Source organism: Boleophthalmus pectinirostris, unplaced genomic scaffold, assembly GCF_026225935.1.
Source record: "Boleophthalmus pectinirostris isolate CB_2022bp ecotype Guang Dong unplaced genomic scaffold, ASM2622593v1 HiC_scaffold_17, whole genome shotgun sequence".
Lineage (NCBI taxonomy): Eukaryota > Metazoa > Chordata > Actinopteri > Gobiiformes > Gobiidae > Boleophthalmus > Boleophthalmus pectinirostris.
The window spans coordinates 6,140,751-6,146,878 of NW_026571115.1; the positions used below are offsets into that span (position 1 = coordinate 6,140,751).

A 6,128-nucleotide genomic window follows, 5' to 3' on the forward strand; every position below is an offset into this window, starting at 1 on the left:
CCTCTCCTCCCTTTCTCCCTCCTCTTCTCTCCTCTCCTCCTCTCTCCTCTCCCCTCTCTCCTCTCCCTCTCTCCTCCCTATCCTCTTCTCCTCCTCCTCTCTCCCTCTCTCTCATCTCTCCTCCTCTCTCCTCCTCTCTCTCTCCTCCTCCTCTCCTCTCCTCTCTTCTCTCTCCTCTCTCTCTCTCTCTCTCTCTCTCTCCTCTCTCTCCTCTCTCTCTCCTCTCCTCTTCTCTTCTCCTCCTCTCCTCTTCCTCTCCTCCTCCTCTCTCCTCCTCTTCTCTTCTCCTCCTCTCCTCTTCTCCTCCTCTCCTCCTCTCCTCCTCTCTCCCTCTCTCCTCATCTCCTCCTCCTTCTCCCTCTCTCCTCTCTCTCCTCTCCTCTTTCTCTCTCTCTCTCCTCCTCTCCTCTTCTCCTCTCTCCCTTTCTCTCCTCCTCTTCTCTCCTCTCCTCCTCTCCCACTCTCCCCCTCTCCCTCTCTCCTCCCTATGTCCTCTTCTCCTCCTCCTCTCTCCCTCTCTCCTCATCTCCTCCTCCTTCTCTCCTCCTCTCTTCTCCTCCTCCTCTCCTCTTCTCTTCTCCTCCTCTTCTCTCTCCCTCTCTCCTCCTCTTCTCTCTCTCCTCCTCTCCTCTTCTTTTCTCCTCCTCTCTCTTCCTCTCCTCCTCTCTCTCCTCCTCTCTCTTCTCCTCTCTCTTCTCTCCTCTCTCCTCTCTCCCTCTCTCCTCATCTCCTCCTCCTTCTCTCCTCTCCCTCTCTCTCTCTCCTCTCCTCCTCTCCTCCCTTTCTACTCTCTCCCTCTCTCCTCCTCCTCTTCTCCTCTCCTCCCTTTCTCTTCCTCCTCTCCTCTTCTCTCCTCTCCTCCCTTCCTCTCCTCCTCTCCTCTCTCCTCCTCTCCTCTCTCTCCTCTCCTCTCCTCTCCTCTCCTCTCTCCTCTCCTCTCTCCTCTCCTCCTCTCCTCCTCTCCTCTCTCCTCCTCTCCTCTCCTCTCTCTCTCCTCCTCTCCTCCTCCTCCTCCTCTCCTCCTCCTCTCCTCTCTCCTCTCCTCTCCTCCTCCTCTCCTCTCCTCCTCCTCCCTTCCTCTCCTCTCCTCTCTCCTCTCCTCTCCTCTCCCTCCTCCTCTCTCCTCCTCCTCTCCTCCTCCTCTCCTCGTCTGCGGGGCAGGAGAGAATGTTCTGACAGACATGGGCATTTTCCATGTTCAGTAGAAGGTCACATGTTTTCTCTTATTACTCGCATGAGCTTTAAGTCGGGTTAGAATGTTGTTACGTCCTCAGAAACACACCTGCACTTGTGTTGTACATCTCCAAAGCTCAGAATCCAATTTGTGATGTCATAAAGTGGTCGTTTTTTTAAGTGAACTGCTCATTTTACCTTTAGTTCAGTAGAGATTGGAAATTCCAGGGCTGAACTGATCCAAAAGATGAAGATGTGTGGAGTGTTTTCAGTTAGAGTTAGGGTAATACGCAGGGTTTGTGGTTTAGATGTTCGTTTTAGAGTTGATTTTAAGATTTTATTGTTTGTTTTTAAATCGTTGAATGTTCGGGCCCCACTTTACATCTCGGACCTCATCCAGATTTCCTGGAGGTCCGAGGTCCAGCTCCAGCTCGTGGGGCCTAAGACGAGACTTAAAACTAGGAGAACAGGAACTTGTCTGTGACTGGCCCCAAACTCTGGAACACTCTGTCCCCCTCACGTCCCCACAGAGCCCACAGTGACTGTTCATTTAAAGTCTCATCTTAAAACTCACTTTTATTCTGTGGCTTTTATTTTTTTACTGCTATTTTATGATTTTATGGTTTTGCTTTTATTTGCTTTTACTGGTTTGATTATCTTAAGACCAAATTTTAGTAATTTACTGTACCTTTTTGCTTGTCTTCATTTTCTGATCTCTGTGCAGCACTTTGGAAACCGCTTTGTTTGTAAAATGTGTTGTAGAAATAAAGCGGATTTGGATTTTGGATTTGAAATATGAAAAAAAAAAAACACAACTCCTGGTGTGTTTGTGATGAGGAAACGACATTAGAAGAGAGATCAGAAAATAGAGTCACATGGGCCGTTTTTTACCTTCAGCAGCCTCGCTCCAGGTTGGCTCTTTGGTCTTGGTTATGGACCTTGTCTTCAAATAACTGCTAGCCTCAACAAGGTTCGTTTGACTGGAGCTGAACTGTCTGGGTGAAGGTGCACTCTCTCGGTCCGCTTCTTTAATCAGTTTGTGAGCACACAGGCAGTGTTGGGAAGGTGACTTTTAAAATGTATTCCCCTACAGATTACAGATTACACACCCCAAAATGTAGTTTGTAACGTAATCCATTAAATTACTTAAAGTGAGTAACGTAATCTGAATACTTTGGATTACTTGATTTGCTGTAGAGAAGCAAAGACGAGGAAATCATAACCTAAGAAGTTTTGTCTGCTAAAAGAAAATAAAAAGCCCAGACTTTACTGAACCATTATTGAAAATATTATTATTATTATTGATAGAACGTGACGAGGAGACACGGTCCACGCGGCATAGTTTAGTCCTGTTAAATCCTGGTTTAGTCCTGTTAAATCCTGGTTTAGTCCTGGTTTAGTCCTGGTTTAGTCCTGTTAAATCCTGGTTTAGTCCTGGTTTAGTCCTGGTTTAGTCCTGGTTTAGTCCTGTTAAATCCTGGTTTAGTCCTGGTTTAGTCCTGGTTTAAATCCTGGTTTAGTCCTGGTTTAGTCCTGTTAAATCCTGGTTTAGTCCTGGTTTCGTCCTGGTTTAGTCCTGGTTTAGAATTGGTTTAGTCCTGGTTTAGTCCTGGTTTAGACCAAAATGTGAAAACAGGAAAATACCACCATGTAATCCATTTATTTCAACAAAGTAACTGTAATCCAATTACCACTCACTGAAACAGTAACTGTAACTGAATACAGTTACTCATAATTTATACTCTGATTATGTAACTCCAGTACATGTAATCTGTTACTCCCCAACACTGCACACAGGAGCCGCGTTTCGATCAGTGCAGAAATCGACTCGTGACGGGACTTGAGTGGACAGCCCCCCCCCCCCCCCCCGCGGCCCCGCCCCCTGCTTCCTCTCCCGTCCAGCCCGTAATGACAGTGATCAGTGGAGATTCCTGCTTGGCAGATGGGTGCTGTCTGTCTGACAGACCCACTCCTCCTCCTCCTGAGAAATGACTTCTTTACATCCTCTGGTGCAGACGCACACGCAGCATGTTCCACACTGCTCCTCTCACACTTTCAAAAACACTGATCCAATCCCACCTGAACCTGTGTCTCCAGAGGCTTCACCTGCACACGCACACACACACACACACGTCCTGCGTTTGTCTCATTCTCAGTTTGTCCCGCTCCCCACATAAACACTGACAAAAAAACTGTATCAAAATGTGACCATTTACCACCGGCATCCTGTCCTCTCACTCCTGTCCTGTCCTCCACTCTCGCTCCTGTCCTGTCTGTCCTCCACTCTCACGCTCCTGTCCTGTCCTCCACCTCACTCCTGTCCTCCACTCTCACTCCTGTCCTCCACTCTCGCTCCTGTCCCACTCCTGTCCTTCTCCTTCTCACTCTTGTCTTGCTTCAGTCTCTCACCTGTCATGCACCTGTCCTGTTTCACTCCTGTCTTGCTCCTGACTCACTTGTGTCTTGCACCTGTCTGATTCCTGTCTTGCTTCTGTCCTGCTCCTGTCCTACTCCTTCTCTCACCTGTCCTGTCTCACTCCTGTCCTACTTCAGTCTCTCACCTGTCTTGCACCTGTCCTGCTCCTGACTCACATGTGTCTTGCTCCTGTCCTGAACCTGTCTGATTTCTGTCTTGCTCCCGTCCTACACTTTTTCTGGCTCCTGTCCTGCTTTCAGTCGCTCACCTGTCCTGTCTCACTTCTGTCCTGCTCCTGACTCACATGTGTCTTGCTCCTGTCTTGCACCTGTCCTGTCCTGTCGCTGCGGAGATGATGTATGTTGTACTTACACAACCGCTCCTGCCGCCCTGCCCCTGTCTGCGCCTGCGGGTTGAACATACCACACGGTTCATGATGCATGGTCCAGTGAAACTCGAGAATGATCTACTGAAATTAAAGGAGCACTGTGGAACTTTTCAGGTGAGTTCCAGGTTGGGTTAGGCTTTTTTTGCCTGGAATGTTCCACAATTGGACATTAGACATATATCTCCATTTTATTTAAAAAAACATGGTGTGATTGTTGGAAAGGACGTGACGCTCTACTGTCCCGGTCCAGAACTTTGTGGGTCCAAACAGGATGTCCAGGGACTGTCTGCTCACGCAAGTCTGGGAGTCTATGGAAACCCGTGAAGTCTCTGTCCTGTCTCCTGTCCTGCTCCTGTCCCTCTCCTGTCCTATCTCGCTCCTGTCCCCCTCCCCTCCTGTCTCCTCCTGTCCCCCCGTCCGTCCTGTGTCTTTATTTGTGCTCTGGTTATCAGCTGGGACAGGAAGCACATGTGTGGGCCACAGGAAGTCCCCTCACTGAAGGACACAAGCCCCACCCCCGATCGCTCCTCCACAAACACGAGCTCCAGCCTGTCCCGAGGTTTAGGAGAAAAACCTTCAAATATCAAAGTCAACATCATCCAGACGTCATGTGTTTATTCCCTCGTCCCTCGTCACACACACTGAAAATACACTTCCACTTATCACAGATGAGATGTTCTACTGGAGCTACGGAGACCATCTTCAGGACAGTGTGGTCCTCAGAGCAGGTCCTCAGAGCAGGCAGAGCAGGTCCTCAGAGCAGGTCCTCAGAGCAGGTCCTCAGAGCAGGTCCTCAGAGCAGGTCCTCAGAGCAGGTCCTCAGAGCAGGTCCTCAGAGCAGGTCCTCAGAGCAGGTCCTCAGAGCAGGTCCTCAGAGCAGGTCCTCAGAGCAGGTCCTCAGAGCAGGTCCTCTCAGAGCAGGTCCTCAGAGCAGGTCCTCAGAGCAGGTCCTCAGAGCAGGTCCTGAGAGCAGGTCCTGAGAGCAGGTCTTCAGAGCAGGTCCTCAGGGCAGGTTGTGTGGAGGCCACGTGTCCCTCTGGAGATGTATGCTCCTGTTAGAAACATTGATCTATGTTATACTTACACACGAGGGCCTTGCTCCTGTCCTGCTCCTGTCCTGTCAGAAACACGGTGGAGATGATCTATGTGACACTTATACAACTGCCCCGTCTGCCCTGCTCCTGTCTTGCCCCTGTCTCACTCCTGTCCTGCTCCTGTCCTGTCAGAACACTACCTGAAGATGATCTATGTGACACATATACAGCTCCTCCCCCACTGCCCTCGTCTGTGAGCCTCGGGGTTTCAGGTTAGACTTTTTTTGCCTGGAATGTTCCACAGTTTGACAAGTGTCACACCGGGGTGTTCATTCATTCTGACTCAGATCACAGAAGCACCTGCCACTGACGCTGGTCCAGATGCCCTCCCATCCTCTCCTTCCCTCCTCCCCTCCCTCCCTCGCTCCCTGTCCTGCTTCAGTGCACCGCTTCAGTTTGGAGCAGATCAGGATCTACAGCAGCTGCTCACATCACTCTGTTTACATCAAAGTCTGGATGTGTCTGCAGACCTGTTACTACTGCTACTTGTTGCTGCTGTCGTTGGATTGGCCTCTTCTGTCATCAGCTCCATTTCATTTGTGACATCATTAATCCTATTGTATAGCTTTAGATTGGTCATAAAGTTATTCCTCATCAGAGCTCTGAAGCACTGACAGACAGGACAGTGCCTCAGGATGTACTCTGGCAGCTCACATCTGAATATGAAAGTGTGTCCTTGTTTAAACACATTTGATCTTGTTTGTATGATATTAGATATTATTGTGTCTGTGCTGGTGCAGAGCCTCTTTCACATCACACATGTTCTGTCCATGTGTTGACGCTGACACAAACCTGGATGTGTGTCTGTCTGCAGGTGAAGTCTCTGTTCAGTGGTGTTGTAATACTGCACACAGCTCTTCACTCATGAGCATCATGAGATGTTGGGGAGTAACAGATTACATGTACCGGCTTTACGTAATCAGAGTACAAATTATGAGTAACTGTATTCAGTTACAGTTACTGTTTCAGTGAGTGGTAATTGAATTACAGTTACTTTGTTGAAATAAATGGATTACATGGGGGTATTTTCCTGTTTCCACATTTTGGGCTAAACCAG

General features: G+C 49.0%; 1 protein-coding gene across 1 annotated transcript in view; it reads left to right on the plus strand.

The window, feature by feature from the left end:
• LOC110167849 (neuronal-specific septin-3-like) overlaps nucleotides 1-6,128 on the plus strand; it is a 61,431-nt gene that overhangs the window by 14,573 nt on the left and 40,730 nt on the right. The gene's annotated exons all lie outside the window — the stretch shown is intronic.